At 44.2% G+C, this 17723-nt stretch overlaps 1 protein-coding gene across 2 annotated transcripts in view; it reads right to left on the minus strand.

Moving 5' to 3' along the window:
* Window positions 1–17723, minus strand: part of LOC136392588 (phosphoinositide 3-kinase regulatory subunit 5) — a 74033-nt gene that overhangs the window by 45022 nt on the left and 11288 nt on the right. The window lies entirely within an intron of this gene.

The following is a 17723-nucleotide window of genomic DNA, read 5'->3' on the forward strand; positions in this document are numbered from 1 at the left end:
ATGGGTGCAGACAAAAGAAAAATAACCCCCAAAGAAAAGCCTGCTCTCTCTAGTCAAAGGCCCAGGAAAGGGGTAGCTTAGCATGATGGAAAACTGTGGTGTGGACGGGGAGTGAAGAGGGACAAACATATGGCGACGGAAAATGACTTGACTGTGGGTGATGGGCACACAGAGCAATCAACAGTTCAAATGCTATAGAGATGTTTACCTGAAACCTATGTACTCTTATTGATCAATATCACCCCATTAAATTTAGTTTCAATAACATTAAAGAAAAATCTTTAAAACAATAATCTCCCTACTCCAGCTAATAACTGCAGAAAAAGCGATGGAACCACCTCCACTAGTGAAAGCCTAGATGGAGAACCTAGACTTCACTCTGGCCGGGCTGTATACAAGAGGTTAGGGAGCCCTAACCAGGGTGGTACTGAGAAAGCCAAGGAGAGGACCAAGCTTTTCATATCCACTGGCAGTCATGAGCCCTCTTCTACCCTCTGTTATCAGTGGAGACCTGAAGGGGGTCTGGACTTTCAGCCCCACCAGACAGTAAGGAGCACCCTCTACACACACACACACACTCTCTCTCTCTCTCTCTCTGGTGATGTCAGAGGAAGCCCAGCCAGGGAGTCAGGACTTTTACTACTGCCCAGTGGTAATGAGCTCATTTCCTCAATCTCATGGTGTCATGGACAGTAATGAGGCACTTCTGTCCCTCCCAGCCAGGGAACTATCAGGGGACGCCTACAGGGAGCCAGAAATCCCACTCCGCCGGCAGTAATTAGGAGCACCTCCCAGATTTCAGTGGGAGCTGAGCATGGGGCGTGGACTTACACACTCACTTGAGAGTAATAAGGGGGTGTTCCCCCACTCCCACTCCCCCTTTTAGGGACCTATTAGAGAAAGCCAGATAAAATAAGAGGTTTAAATAGACCCAGAACCTGAGAACTCTCATAATACCCCCAAATGTCCAAGTTTCCATAGAAAATACCTTGTTGCATCAAGACCAGGGGAGATCTTAAACCAAATGAAAAAGGCGATCGATAGATGCCAACACCAAAATAACAGATGTTAGAAGAGTTTAGGCAAAGGGCAGAAAGACTCATGGACACAGACAGCAGGATGGTGATTGTCAGAGGTAGGGAGGTGCAATGGGTAGAGGGGCAGCAGGGATAAATGATGATGCAAGGAGACTTCACTTGGGGTGCTAAACACACAATATAGCACAGATGATGCACTGTAGAATTCTATACCTAAAACCTATGTTTCAATGAATAAACAAATGAAAGCTATAAAAGTGTCAGCCAAGACCTAGAAGAGATAAATAAGTCCCAAGTGGAAATTTGAGAACTGAAAAATATGATAAATGAAATGAAAAACAAACACACAAACTCAGCAGTTGGGTTCAACAGCAGAATGGAGGAGACAGGGGGAACAATCAATGAACTTGAATATAAAACAATAACTTTATCCAGTCTGAACCACAGAGAGAGAATGAACTGAAGCAAAGTTAACAGGGCCTCAAGGGATCTGTGGGATAAAGCAAAAAGGTCTCACACTCACGTCATCAAGTCCCAGTGGGAAAGGGCGAGCTGAAAAAGTACGCAAAGAATTAATGACTGAAAACTTGGCAAATCTGGCAAAATATATAAAACTAAAGATTCGAGAAGCAGTAAGAATCCTAGACAGGATAAATCCAAGAAACACACACCAAGAGACATCAGAGTCAAACTTCTGAAAAATAAAGGCAAAGGAGAAAAATACTTCCCTTAGAGAAAAAACAATTCAAATAACCGTGGATTTCTCATCAGAAGTCACAAAGGCCAAAAAGAATGAAGCAATACTTTTCAGGAGCTGAAAGAAAAGAACCGTCAAACCCAGAATCCTATAACCAGTGGTAATATCTTTCAGGAATGAAGGGGAAATCAAGACATTCTCAGATGAAGGAAAACTAAGAGAACTAGTCACCAGCATACTTATCCTAAAAGAATGCTCAAGTAAATTCTCTAAACAGAAAGAAGATTATAAAAGAAAAAAATATCTTGGAACATCAGGAATGAAGAAAGAAAATGGCAAGCAAAACTCTGGGTAAATGCAATAGACTCTCCTTCTCTTGGTGGTTGAATCAAAAATTATACAACTGTCTGATGTGGTTCTAAGTGTATGCAGAGTAAGTACTTAAGACAATTATATTACAAATGGGAAAAGGTAATGGGGTCTAAAGGGAGGTAAGTCTTCCAAACTTCATTAGAATGGGTAAAATTATGACATCATTAGACTGATAAATTGGGTATATATAATGTAATACCTAAAGCAACCACTAAAAATGCTAAACAAAGAGATACATGCTAAAACATTATCAATAGGTCAAAATAAATTTTTTAAAAATATTCAAATAATCCATAGGAAAACAGGAAAAACAATCCAGAACAATTACAAAAACAGAGGAAAAAACCCCAGAAATAATAACAAAAACAGAGGAAAAAAACAGAAAACAAGTAATAAAATAGCAGACTAAAGTTCAAACATATCAATAATTACATTAAATTTAATTAGTCTAAGTATACAAAATTAAAAGAGATTAGTAGTCAATTACAAAACATGACCCAACTATTTGCTATCTACAATAGACTCAGTTCCAAACATAATGATACAGGCAAGATGAAAGTAATAAATGTACAAAACAGCATGAAAATATTAATATTAATCAAATGAAAATATTAATCAAAAGAAAACAGAAGTGGCTATATTAGTATCAGATAAAGCCAACCACAAAGCAAGGAAAATTACCAGAGATAGAGAAGGACATTATATAATGACAAAAATGTCAATCCACCAAGAAGATACTGTAGTTCTAAATGTTATTTCTCCGAACAGCAGAGTTGCAAAATACATGAAGTAAAAGCTGATAAAAGTAAAGTAAAAGAAAAGAGAAGTAGACAAATCCATAATTACAGTTGAAGACCTCAATATCCCTCTCTCAATAATTGATAGAAAATGAGCAAGGATATAAAAGAACTCTAATTCCATCAGCCAAAAGTACCTAATCAGTATTTCTAAAACACTTCACCCACCACAGCAGAACACACATTCTTTCCAAGTCCTTGTAGAACAGATATCCTGATACAGCATATCGTGGGCCATAAAACCAACCTCAACACACTGAAAATAGTTGAAATCATAGAGTGTGATCTATAACCACAATGAAGTCGAACTAAAAAGTGATAACAGAAAGATAACAGGAAAATCTTCACATGCTTAGAAAGTAAATATACAGCTATATAATGGGTCAGAGAGGAAGTTTCAAGGGAAATCTGAAAATATGTTGAACAGAATGAAAATGGATATACAACATATCAAAATTTGTGGGGCACTGCTAATGCTGTGACGGAAATTTCTCGCACTGAAGACACACTAGAACTACCATATGGCCCAGCAATTCCTCTCCTGGGCGTTTATCCCAGAGAAATGAAAACTTATGTTCTCACAAAAATCTGTGCATGAATGTTTATGGCAACTTTCTCCAGAACAGCCCCCAAACTGAAAACACTCCAGATGTCTTTTAGTGGGTGAATAAACTACGGTACATCTCTATACGATGGACCACTACTCAGCGATAAAGAAGAAACAATTATTCAATTATTCACACTCACAACAGCCAGTAAACTCCGCTGAATCAAAAAGCCAACCCTGAAAGATTACCTCCTTTAGATTCCATTTATATCACATTTTTGAAATGACAAAATTATGGAATGACCACACACTGGAGAAAATATTCACAATACATACATCTGACAAATGACTTGTAGTGTAGACCCAGAAATGAACAGACAAACAGGAACAATCACTTCAGTCCTGGCTGAGTAGCTCAGTTGGTTAGAGTGTCATCCCAATATGCCAAGGTTGTGGGTTTGAACTCCAATCAGGGCATGTACATGAATCACCAATGAATACATAAATAAGTGGAATAACAAACTGATGTTTTTCTCTCCCTTCTTCTCTCTCTCTCTCAAGACAATAAATTAAAAAAAAAAAATTAAAGAACAACCACTTTACAAAAGATATCCAGTGTCATGAAACACATGAAAATAACACTGATCATCATCTGTCACCAGGAATATGCAGGTTTAGAGCCATAATGAGATGACCCTACACTAGAATTGCTAACATTAAAAAAGATGAACACCAGGCTGGTGAGGAGATGGAGCGACCATCCATCATTGGTAGAATCATAACATGGTGTAACCAGTTTGAACACCAGTTTGCATTTTCATAAAGTTAGCAAATACCTATCATTTTGACCTAATAATCCCACTTCTTTACCCAAAATAAATGAAAACACATGTCAACCAAAAAAAAAAAAAAAAGACTTGTGCAAAAATGTTTATAGCAGCTTTATTTATAATAATTGCAATCTGGAAGCAACCCAATCCATCAACAGAAGAATGAATAAACACATTTGGTAGATTCTTCTAATACTACATTACTACGTAGCAATGCAAAGAACAAAAACAAACCACTAATGTATGTAATAACAAATATGAATACCAAAAACATATTGTGTGAATAAAGCTGGACACAAAAAGATTGCTATTCTATGGTCTCATTCACAGGAAGTTTTAAAACAAGCAAAACAAATCCATGGTAAAAAAAATCAACACGGCATCCGTCTCTGGAGAGGAGAGGGAGGGTTGAACAGGAATGGGCACGAGGGAACTTTCTGGAAGGATGGAAATAGTCTATATCTTGATAGGAATATAGGTTGCATGGGTGTGGATATTTTCCATAACTCATCAAACTGTATAATAAAATTTGTGTAATAAAATTTCACAGAATGCAAACTATACCTCAATTAAAACAATTTTAAAAGAGTCATGCAATACTAACTATATAGAATTACTCTTTAAAGTTTTCTAGGCCTAACCATTTAGCTCTGCCCCATTTTCCCTTTACACACACACACACACACACACACACACACACACACACACACACACACACACGTGCGCGCGCGCGCGCGCACACACACATTTTCCACCTCAGTTTGTCTTCTACTCACTCCAGTCCTCTTTAATGCATGTCGGCACCCATACACATGCCTGCACACGCGCTCACACACATGCCCACGCATGTGCATTTTTCTTCTTACGTCCATGGGATCACAGCACAGACAGTGCTCTATGCAGAGTTATCTCCAAAAAAGGCCATCTGATTGCCATTCGTTCCCTCCCTGCCCCATAAAGCTTTCAAATGGTTTTCCAAGGCCTTAGGACAAAGTTTGAGCCCTAACCCGGCTTCAGGCCCCTGAGAGCTCTGGTCCCTTCTTCCCTGACCAGTCTCAGACCCTCCCTTCACCTCTCCTTAAGGACCCTCTTCCTGCCTACGACCCTCTTCCTGCCTGCGCCCCGTCCGCCTGGAACATTTCCACGTCTTCCCCTGCCTGTCCCTGCTTTTCCCCTGGCTCCTGATGTGCGTTTATCTGTCTTCCGTTGACAAGGTCACTTTCTCAGGGAAGGCCTGCTGACCCTCTCTCCCCTACCCTCCCGGCTGGGTGGGTGCCCACCGCACCCTCTCTGCTTCCCCTATGCCTGTATTGTCACTGTTTTCCCTACAGGACTTTCAGCGTTGATGACAAGGGGCTCCTCCACCTCGCCATGGGCTCTGGCCCCAGCACCTAGCATGCTGCATGGAGATTCTCCCTGGACGGGGACCTGAACGTGCAGATGTGCTCTGCACACCAAAGGCCCCACCCGAATCGGTGGCCATGATGTCCTGACCACAGGAGCAGCAGGGGAGATTCCTCAGGCCTCAAGGGGGAATCACGTCTATTGTAACTTGCCAGTGAGTCAGTCTGTCCTCATCCTCGAGGAGTGGAGCGAGTCATTTTGGGCCACCCACAGTGTGGGCCCTGCTTTCTTCTGTATTTCCTCTGCCGGAGGCCAAAGGGAGGGGTTCAGATCAGAACCTAGCTTTCTAGGAGCTGTTCCTCAGGCCACTGAGTACACACACAGGGCAATTTATGGTGCTACTGATTTATTTCTTTCTGCCCACTGCCCCTCACCCAACTCTGTCCCCATGCTAATTAAGGCAAAGCAACCACCTTGGGGAAATGCATGTGTCAGGCAAGTAAAAACGAGCTCCCTGGACAGCTCCTGGCAGGATGGATGGGACTCGGGGCTGGATTTCTATTGATGTAAGGATATAAAGAAATGGTTGTCTCTCTTCTTTTTATTAACCTTAATTCTTAGAGCAGCTTTAGGTTTTTGCCTCCTCCTCCCCCCTGAGCCCACAGTTTCCCCTCTTATTAATATTTTCCATTAGTGAAGTATATCTGTTGAACCAATATTGATACAATAGTATTAATTGAAACCCTCAGTTTACTTTGTGGTACAGTTCTACGGGTTTTGCCAGAAACAAAATGTCATGAGTCCATCATTACAGTACCACACAGGACGGTTTCACTGCCCGAAAAATCCCCTATGCTCTATCTGTCCATCTCTGCCCCTCTCTCCAACCCCTGATCTTTTTACTGTCCTTTTACGGATCTTTTTACTGTCTCTGTAGTTTTGGCTTTTCCAGAATGTCACACAGTTGGCAATATACTTTATGCAGACTTTTCAGACTGTTTTTATTTTCCACTTAGCAATATGCTTGTATGCCTCCTTCATGTCTTTTCATGGTTTTGTAGCTCTTTTTTTTTTTTTCCTACCACTAAATAATATTCTAGTCTATGAATGTACCATGGTTTGTATATCCGTTCACCTACCAAAGGACATCTTGGATGCTTCTAATTTTGAGTAATTATGAATAAAATTGCTATAAACACTCATGTGCGGTTTTTGTTTGTTTGTTTGTGTGTGTAGAAATAACTTTTCAATTCATTTGGGTAAGTACCTAGAAGCTTGCTGGATCATATGACAACACTTCTTAGCTTTCTAAGAAACTGGTAAGCTGTCTCCTAAACCATCTTGAATTCTTATTGCTCAACATCCCTGACAGCATTTGGTGCTAACAGTGGTTTGGATTTTAGCCATTCTAATATATATTTAGAGGTATCTCATTGTTTTAACTTCCAGTTCCCTAATGACACGGGATATCGATCATCTTTTTATATACTTGTCATTTATATATAGTTTCTTTGGTGAGTGATTCATATCTTTTGCCTATGTTTAAAAATTGGATTGTTTATTTTCTTGTTGTTCAGTTTTAAGAATTCTTTGCATATTTTGGATTCAAGCACTTTATCAGATAAATGTTTTGCAAATACTTTCTCCTAGTCTATGGCTTACTTTTTCATTCCCTTAATAGGGTCTTTCATGGAGCATACATTTTTAATTTTTCTTTCATGGATCATGCTTTTGGTACTATATCTAAAAATTCATTGCCAAACCCGAGGTCATCTAAGTTTTCTTCTGGTATCTTCTAGGAGTTTTATAGTTTTGAATTTTACCTTTAGATGTATGATCCATTTTGAGTTCATTTTTGTGAAAGATTTAAGGTTAGTGTCTCAATTCATTTTTTCTTTTGCTGTGGTAATCCAATTGTTGCAGCATCATTTATTAAAAAGACTACATTTCTCCATTAAATTAGCTTTCTTACTTTGTCAAAGGCCAATTGCTTATATTTGTGTGGATCTATTTCTAGGCTCTCTGTTCTGTCCCATTGATCTATTTGCCCAGCCTGTCACCTATATCACAATTTTTTACTACTGTAGCTTTATAGTAAGTCTTGAAGTCAGGTATTGTCAGTTCTCTAACTTAGTTCTTTTTCTTCAAGATTGCTTTGGCTATTCTTAATAATAAATCTTATTAGAATCAGTTTGCTGACAAAGAGAAAGTAATTTGGGGGGAATTTTAATTGAAATGGCATTGAATTAAATCTATATGTCAAGTTGGGAAGAACTGGCATATTAGCAATATTGAATCTGCCTATCCATAAACATGGAATGTCTTTCCATTTATTGACATCATCTTTGACTTTGCTCATCAGAGTATTGAAGTCTTCCTCATACAGGTCTTGTGCATACTTTGTTAGATTATGCCTAAGTAATTCCTTTTTTTTTTTTTTTTTTTTTTTGGTGCTAATGTCAATGATGTTGTATTTTTTTTTAATTCAATTCCAATAGTTCAATACTAGTATATAGAAAAACAAAGCTTTCTTTGTATCCCACAATCTTCCCATAATTTCTTATTAGTTCCATAAATGGGTTTTGTTTTTGTCAATTTGGGGGGATTTTCTACATAGACAATATTTCTTCTTCCCAATGATGTATCTTTTATTTCTTTTTCTTGTCTTATTGCATTAGCTATGGTTTCTAGTATGATGTTGAATATGAGAAATGAGAAGGGACATCTTCACCTTGTTCCTAATCTTAGGGAGAAAGCATCTAGTTTCTCAGAATTATGTATGATGTTGGATGTAGGATGTTTGCAGATATTCTTTATCTATTGAGGTAGTTCCTCTCTCTGTTACTAGTTTGCTGAGAGATTTTTATCATGAATGCATATTGGATTTTGTCAAATACTTTTTGTATCAATTGATGATCATAGATTTTTCTTCTTTATCCTGCTGATATAACATTCAAAAAAGTTGAATCAGCCAGAAGAACAGTTAGTTGTAATGTATAATTATTAGTATACATTGTTGATTTTGTTTGTTAACATTTTGTCAAATACTTTTTGTATCAATTGATGATCATAGATTTTTCTTCTTTATCCTGCTGATTAACTTTCAAAAAAGTTGAATCAGCCAGAAGAACAGTTAGTTGTAATGTATAATTATTAGTATACATTGTTGATTTTGTTTGTTAACATTTTGTTGAGGACTTTTACATCAATATTCATGAGCAATATTGGTTTGTAGTTTTCCTTTCTTATAACATCTTTGGTGATTTGGGTATTAGGGTAATGTAAGTCTCATAGAATGATTTAGGAAGTGTTCCATCTGCTTCTACTTTCTGGAATATATTGTAGAACAGTGATTTTCAACAGGTGTGCTGCAAGACATTTTAAAAATATGTAACACCTGACTATTTAGTTAGTGGCACAGATCTCTTCTCCCTTAGATTGTCAAAGAAAAATATGACAACAGCCAACACGACCATAGCCATCTGGTGTGAATACCCTGTCTTGAATCATAGATATACAGGTCATATCATAGAGTTGCATCTTAGTGTTCACGTCACATAATAAGGTTGCATCTGAGTGGTTAATTCTTGGTACCAGAAATCCTAATATATAAGTATAGGCAGTTGATTTTTTAAAAAGTCACTTTGGAGCAAAAAGGGTTAGTAATTACTATTATTATTTTTTGTAAAACAATCAAAATTATACCTATTTTTTTTGGTTAGATCGGCAAAAAATAGGATATATTTTTTGGTGTGTTGCAGAATTTTAGTAACTAGTTTATGTGTGAACAGGTTGAAAATCACTATTGTAGAGAATCAGTATCTTTTGTTACTTAAACGTTTGGTAAAGCATCAACCTGGAACTCTGAAGTCTCTGGTTCGAAACCCTGGGCTTGCCAGTCAAGGCACATACAAGAAGCAATCAATGAACAACTAAAGCGAAGCACCTATGAGTTGATACTTCTTACTCCCTACCTCCTTCTGGAAAATTAATAAATAAAATCTTAAAAAATATATTTTTAAAATAATAATTGATTAAATGTCTTTAAAAGATAAAGACATAGTCAGATCACCTATCCTTGTATGAGATTTGACAGAGGGTTTCTTTCAAGAAATTGGTTCATTTCATCTAAGTTATCAAATTTGTGGGCACAAAAACACTCATAGTATTCCTTGGTTACATGCACAAATTGGTAGTAGTTTCTTAACTTATTTAAATTTTGATATAATTTACATAACATTAAGTTCATCATTTGAAAGGGCAAACTTTAGTAGTTTGTCACATATTCACTATGTTGTCCAGCCAGAACCACGATCTAAATCCAGAATATTTCCATTGGCCCCAAAAGAACCCTCAGACCTATCAGCAGCCACTTCCCATTTTCTTCCCTGTCATCAAGCAACCACTCTCTGTCCCTGTGAGTTTCTTTTTTCTGACCATTTTCTATAAATGGAATCATACACTATGTAGTCTTTGGATTTTTTTTTTTTAGCATGTTTCCTAGGCTCATTCATGGTGTAGCTTGTAACAGTAGCTCTACCATGGCTATTTCTTAAATATTTTGATTTACAGCCCAAGATTCATACTGGATATTGGGGGCTACCTGGTCCCAGACCAAAACCAAAGAAACAGCAGAGAGACACTATCCCCGTATTCAGTTTTCCCTTCTGCATGAGGGACAGTAAGTAATGAAACTAGATTATTTCCTCTGTAATAATAATTTAAAAATCTGCTTAAGTCTTATGAGCTACTGCCCACAGTGAGGTTCTCACTTCCTGCCAGGCACCAGACCGGGCAGGCAGGTGCACATGGAACAATCCTCAAAGTAGACCTTTTACCCCCATGCACACATAAGAAAGCCATGGCTTTGAGAGGTAAAGCCATTATCTCAGGGTCTGCGGCAACAGTGCCAGCTCAGGTCTGCCCAATACCAAAGCCCTCCTCAATTATCCCAGTAGCAGGAATTCCTGACCTCTTTAGGCATTAGACCCTTTGGGCAATCTGGAGAAGTTTACAGACCACTTTCAGAATAAATGCCTGAAATAAAAGACATAGGATTGCCAAGGAAAGGAATTACACTGCAATACATGATCAATTTTTTAAAGAATCTGATTTGTGAAATGGTAATATGTGTTCTTCTCATTAAAACAGCAGCGGGTCTCGTCACTGTGACCACTTTGAAGCAGCAAAGAGCATAAATGACATTTGAGGTACCTGCACAATGGCAAAATAATATGAAAACATCTGGTTAAGAAAAAACATCTGGACCTATACACAGGTGCTAGTAATCTGACCAAGGTCTGTTCCCTACACTCATAATGGAAGGAAATACTAAAGTTCAGTTAGAGGTGAGTGCAAGTAACAATGTCACATGTTTCCTATGCAAGCCCATGGACCCTCGGGTGAGAGTCTCTGCCCCCACCCCCAGGGATGGGAACGTGGGCCAGGAGAGAAGGGAGATCCTGCCCCTCTCAGGGCTGCTGCTGCCCTGGAGGTCCCCCATATTGAGCAGTTCTGGTGTGAGCAGGAATCACCGTCCTGCCCACTATCTCTGCCGAGTTCAGAATTCCTCAAATCTGCTTCTTTTCTGGGAAGCTCCCAGAATAGCGTTTCAGTTTCTCATGCTGGCCTTCATCTGAGTCTTGTACACCCTCTCGTTCCCTGGGCAGTTCACCGCCTTTGCACACAACCCCCTGTGAGGTCTGGGGAGTTTCTCATCTCTCATTTCAGACTTCTCATATGACTTCAGAAGGGCAGCCCCCACGGCCGTTCCCCGGGGAGAGGGGGAGGCCCCAGCTGAGGGTGTGGTGCAGAGGCCCTGAGTGGGGACCCAGGGCACGGCCCAGCCAGGGGGGCTGTGGGGGGCACACGGCTCCCTCTGCAGCGATCCTTGTGGAGAGCAACAGGTTAGCCGTGTAACCTCCCTGGACCCCAGCTTCTTCGTCCATAGGATGGAAAACGGGCCTCTCCACACTGGCACATTATGGGGTGGGAAATGGGGCAGCCAGAAGGCTTGCTACACTCCCAAAGCTGCTGAGAGTTCCCTCCTGACCAGGTGAGACCCAGGGAAAAGGGGCGCCAGGAAGCAGCAGCACTTTCTGGCACCTTATGAAAAGCCCAATGCCCAAAATGACCTGGGGCCGGGCCAGAGCTGGGACCCTGACCTCCTCACCCCCTTCCCGTTCCTCCCCTTTAAATCCAGGCATCTCTCCAATCTGGGGCCCCTGGAAAGTCCCTGCCTCTCTCAGCCTCAGTGTCCCTATGAAGGGGTTTCTGAGGGGTCCCTCCAGCTCCAATCTGACCCAGGAAGGATGAAAGATTTCCCTTCCCGGCCACATCGCCCCGGTTTGCCAGCAACGGGACAGCGGCCCAGCCGCAGCAGGTCCCGCCCGGCAGGGACCACTCTGCTTCTGTCGCCCCAGCCTGGTGAAGGTGGAGGAGGGGAGCGTGGGGCCGAGCGGGGAAGGACAGGTGCAGGGAAGCCTGACTCCACAGAGGCACACGCTCCAAGTCACCGACACCATCGAGATGGGACCCCTGTGCCCACGGTTCCCTAGACCTGCCCCCTCCCCACGGCAGTGACCGGGGTGGAGGACGAACGTGGCCAAGGCCAGAGGGTCAGAGGACAGAGGATGCGGAGGAGGGGGCGGGGCCCCGGTAAGGAGGAGGCTTGACAGGCAGGGCTCAGCAGAAATACCCTTACAACAACCTGAGGCCCAGACAGATCAAAGAGGTTCAAAAATAAAAACAAAAAAAGTTAAAATGTACACCAGCAGCCCCAAGGTTTCCTGTTGTTCTAACAAATCAGCAATGATTTCCAAGAAAAGCAAGCCGCGCTGGGCTCGCCCTGGGCACAGCCGCAGAATTGCACATCTGGCCGGTGCTTCGAGAGCATGGGGGGACAGGGCACAGGATGTGGCAGGCCGCCCCGAAAGCTCTGCAGAGCGAAGGCCCAGGGGCCCGGCCCAGGAGATCCAGGGATCCAGCGGCTTGTCTGCGCCTCCGGTTTCCTCAGGACCCCCCGGGAGAGCAGGAGGACCCCTCATGCTTAGGGGACCCTGTCAGGGGACTCGTGTGGGCGGGTTTCCCCAGGCCTGTCTCGATTCTCGGAGAATTTCCCGTCAGCGGGGTGTGGGGGCTCCAGGGAGGCCCAGTGGGGCCAGGTGTCCTGACAGGCTGGGCGCAGACAGCCCAGGAGGGACAAGGCACCCTCACAGGTGCGCCCCCAGCCACCACCCCTCCCCACCCTGGCCGGCCTCTCTCCCTCTGGCTGTAAAGAGTCTCACAGGGTCTCGGGCTTTTTCAAACCCCCCTGGAGCAATGGGCAGAGCCCAGAGCTGGGACTAAAGACCAGTGCCTACAGCCGAGGACCTGTCCCCTTTTACCACGGCCACCAGCCCCTCCCTCAGCCTCCCCTGCAGCCACACCCGGCCCCTGCCTGCTGCCCCCCCACCCCCACCCCAGGAACACACAGCTGGCCCTGGAGAGCCCGTCTCAGCCGAGTCCCACGCCCTCTTCTCCCCTCCGTCTGTCACCAGAACCTTCTCGGTAACACCTCGCCCCTCGCCTGCCACCCACCGCCACCTTCCCTGCCAGTTCTTCCAGGCAGGGAGACTGGGGTTTGTTCCCACAGAAAATCGGGCAACCTTACCTGACCCATGCAGGTTGGGGACAGTTCAGCCCTATGCAGACCTGGCATGCCGAGACCCCACGGAGCCCCACCGGGGCCCGGAGGCAGGCTGTGGGTGAGAGTCAGTCGTGTGTGGAAGGAAGGGAGACCGAGAGCCCAGTCACATCTGCCTGAATCCTTATTCTCCACGATCACACTGAGCAGAAGAGTAACAGTTCCACACCACCTGCTGTGCCGCAGGGGCACCATTCTCTCACACAGCGCCTGCTTGTGCCGGAATGCCCACCTTCCCCACGCCTCGGGACCTCCTCCACACAGGGGTCAAGGCAGACACCTGAAAACCCACGACAGCCCAGGGACAACACAAAATGAGAACTTTTCCCCAGGGACACAGGACAAACATCACGAGCTTCTGTCCTCCAGAGATGGTCACAACATCTCCCACCCCGCAGTCTCGCCACCTCCCCATCTGGCAGCGGAATCTAATCACACACCCCCCCATACCTCTGGGTGGGCTTCAGACGACTTCAAACAATGGAGGACAGTGGAGGGGACACCATGTGGCTTTTCATGCTAAGTCATTAAAAAGAACACAAAAACGTTTTCTTTCTAAGTGACCATGGCCACCAGACATTTTGCTGCATGCCACGGTAGACCCAAGGGTGACTCATACACTACTCTTCATTTCAGATATTCAGCTTTGCTGAGGCCAGGACGCAAGGTGCCCTATTCTGAGGACTAGGATGGCCACAGCCACACACCAGGAACACTCCTACCTCAGCCCCTTTGCACATGCTGTGCCCTCTGCTTGGAGTACTCGTCTTGCAGATGTCCACTTGGCTGGCTCCTTTGTCTCTGTGCAGTTTTTATGTTCTCTTCTCCACAAGAACTTCTGGCAAACTCCACCTCCGACATATCCTGTTTTATTTATCACCAACTGATACACAAAACATGGGACTTATTCTTCATCGTGCTTATTCTCTGTCTCTCCCCTCCATCCCCACTAGACTGTAAACTCCATGAGCGTTGCAAAGAGTGCCTGACCCATACGTACGTGCTGGATGCACACGCGGATACAGAATGAGGAAGGCCATGGCACGAAGGTTTAGAAGAAGATAAAAGAAGAGAGAAACCCAGGGGATCACACACATGGAGCTGAACTGAGCTACGGATGGTGCTGTTCTCACGTGAATCATCAACCTGACCCACAGCAAGGCCTGGGACGCAGCATCTCACCCCGACGGTACCTGGAAGTCTCACTTGGTTAAAATCAGGCTGTCTGGTGAACCCTTGCTCCTCTCTGATCCTCTTGTCTCTTGGAAGGTTGAGAACGTGGTGAGAAAAAATGTTCCATCTGTGTCTGTGATTCTGACCAAGACTAATGAAAGGCTAGTGAAACAGGAGGGAGGGGAAGACAGGGAGGCAATGAGCACGTCGCCCCCAAGTTTGGACTAATGAATCACGGAAGAAAATGCTAGAGAGTCAGACACTGATCTTGGACTTTAAGAAAGAGGAATCAGAGAGGATGGCTTTACAGGGGAAAAAAAAAAAAAAAAACTAGGAAAATGAATTCCTGAAGACACAGTCCCAAGGTCCCATGAGAACGTAGAGGGGCCAGATAGACTTTCCGGGGTATACGCAAAAGATGAGGGGAGGTCCCAAGTTAGAACAAACGGGAGTGAGCAGGCACGAAGGAAGGCTTGAGAGAAACGCTGAAGACATCAGTAAGGGCCCTGGAGTTATCTCAGAGCCTAAGCTTGGAGAGGTGAGGCTAACTGCTCAGGACAAGGACAGGTGCCCGGGGCGGGGACGGGGGGGGGGTTCGGACCCCTCCACAGCTACTCCCTCCACCTCTTTCCTCAAGGAGGACGTTTCTCCTCCTGGGAAGCATGGATCAAAGATGGTTTCTTTAGTCAAGAGCAGGTCTACGTGAAGCGTCTATTATTGGATGAATTTTACTTGGATGGGAGGAGTGGTGTCCAGAAATCTCAAGGAGTTCATGGCCAGAGGGGTAGATCTGCACACAAAGTGTTAGGCGTTGCAACAAATACAAAAGAGAGAGAGAGAGAGAGAGAGAGAGAGAGAGAGAGAGAACTTGATAGAAAAAGAAATGGGTGAAAGACTTGAATGGGCCCTTTACAAAAGAGGATACCGAAATGGCCAATCAACACGAGAAGGTACTCGATTTCATCAGTCATAAGAGAAAGACCAATTCGAATCACAACACCATACCACTGGGCAGCCACCAGCATGGCTCAGATGAAAATCGGGGGAAACCCTGTTTGTGAGGCAGTACAGCACCTTGAAGTCCCAGGGCTGCAGGTGAGAGTGTAAACTGGCATTGTCACCTCCCAAATGAAAGACTGGTCAGCAGTCCCCACTAAGGCAGAGCTGAGCATGCCCTGCGACACGGGGAATGTCCCGTTCCGGGGAATGTCCTCGAAGGGCCAGGCGCCGGAAATTTCACAGCAGCATCATTCCGAATCACCTTCAAACCAGGCACCACCCAATGGGGGCGCTGTCCCAGTGGAGGCTGATAGGGGCCCGTGCGATAGGAACATGGAGGAGGGAGAAGGTCGGTGAGTAAAGCTTCTCCAAGAGGGCAGCTCCCGAGGGAGCTCTTTAGGAGGGAGACGCTGCCCCGGGTCCGGGCGTGGTGGCGGGAAAATGGACAGGCGAGAGGTGTGAGCCAGCGTGGCTCCCGAGGGAACGGCCGGGCGCTCAGCCCCACTGCAGGATAAAGCAGGACACGGGCAGCGCCGGGGGGCAGACTGCGCACGGCTTTATCCACCACGCTGGGTGCGTAAGGGCTTCCTCAAGGGCCATGTGGGGCCACTGCCGAATTCCCAGCTGGCACATCTGCTTCCCAGGTGGAAAGGCCCCATCCACCTGGGACTGAGATGACCCCAGCAGCTGGAAGAGAAGGGTCCAGCACAGAGCGTTCGGAAGTCAGGCAGGGAGCTGATGAAAATGAGTTGAGTATTGCAGATGAGGGTAAAGACACCCCAGAGTCATAAAGAAACCTGAGGTTGTGAAAGGGAACTGCTTCTGATAATCTCCGAAAAAAATCAGAGAAAACGAAAGACGTGCAAGAGAGACAGAGAAGACCCTAGAAAAGGCTGTCCTGGCTCCGGAGAACAGGAAGAAGGTGAAATCATGGAGACTGTGGTCTCTGAGCCCGCCAGCCCCCTCACAGTGTTCTCTCCATAGAATTAAGGGGCAGTTCATGAGCACTCAGCAAAGGATCTGCGGACCACCAGGCGCAAGGATGGACCTACCAGCAAAACAGCTAAGACAAGAAAACGCCACAGAAAAGAGTCTCTCTGGATTTTGGCAAGTCCCATTATAGTCTCATGACAATGGAGACAAATGTGAGCTGAAAGGCAACACGGATAGATGGACCCACCGCTGACTTAATGCCCTCACCCAGCGGCTGTGGAGAATCTTTATCTACAGGGATATCTCTCCTAAAATGCCAGACGAGCCGTGCTTTTGGATTTTTAGAACGTGCCCTTTTAAAACTGGGGGCAAAATAGAAATAACAAAATGTATCGCTTGAACCATCGTTAAGGCACAGTTCTGTGGCATTTAGTATATTCACACTGTTGCGCAACCATCACAGAACTTCATCTTCCCAAACGGAAACTCTGTACCGATTATATACTAATTCCCCATTCTGCCTCCGCCCAGCCCATTGTAACCATCATTCTACTTTCTGTCTCTGAGTTTGACTCATAGGTACCTCGTGTAAGCGGAATCATACAGTATTCATCCTTTTGGCTAAATGATACTATTTCATTGTACGCATATACCATACTTTTGCCCGTTTGCCTGTAGATGGGCATTTGGGTTCATTCCATCTTTTGGTACAGCGTGCCATTTTTTTTTTTTTTTTTTTTTTTTTTGATGAATGGTTTTCAATAGGACTTAGAAGGCATGCTTACTGTATGACAGAAGGGATAAAGAACATAAATCTGACCGTAAAGATTCAGAAAGATCTCAAACCAGCAGAGTTCAGATGGGGATATGACTCACAATTGTCCTTTTATGCCCATTCTTCTCTCTTCTATAGTAATAACATTTTTTGGAAATTTTAGATTACATTTCCCAGATTCTCTTGTAACTAAATGTGGCCATATGACTACATTCTGGCCAAAGGACTCTAAGTAAGCGTTGGTGATGGCCGATTTCCACATGTTTGTAAATGGAAGAGGCATGCCTTCTTCCTCCTTTCTCCTCCTCCTGCTAGCCGGAACGCGGATATATAATAATTGTAATTGCTAGAGCAGCCGTCATGGGCCACGAGAGGAAAGCCACACATCGAAGGAGGAAGGGGCCACCACGTAGAAGGAGCGGAGGTTGCCAGCCCATGAGAATGACATTAAACTCTGGATGCTCATTCTAAGCCTACCGCATGAGAGAGAAACCAACCTCCAGCTCACTGAAGGCACTATTCTTTTAGATCTCTC

This window comes from Saccopteryx leptura, chromosome 2 (genome assembly GCF_036850995.1).
Source record: "Saccopteryx leptura isolate mSacLep1 chromosome 2, mSacLep1_pri_phased_curated, whole genome shotgun sequence".
NCBI lineage: Eukaryota > Metazoa > Chordata > Mammalia > Chiroptera > Emballonuridae > Saccopteryx > Saccopteryx leptura.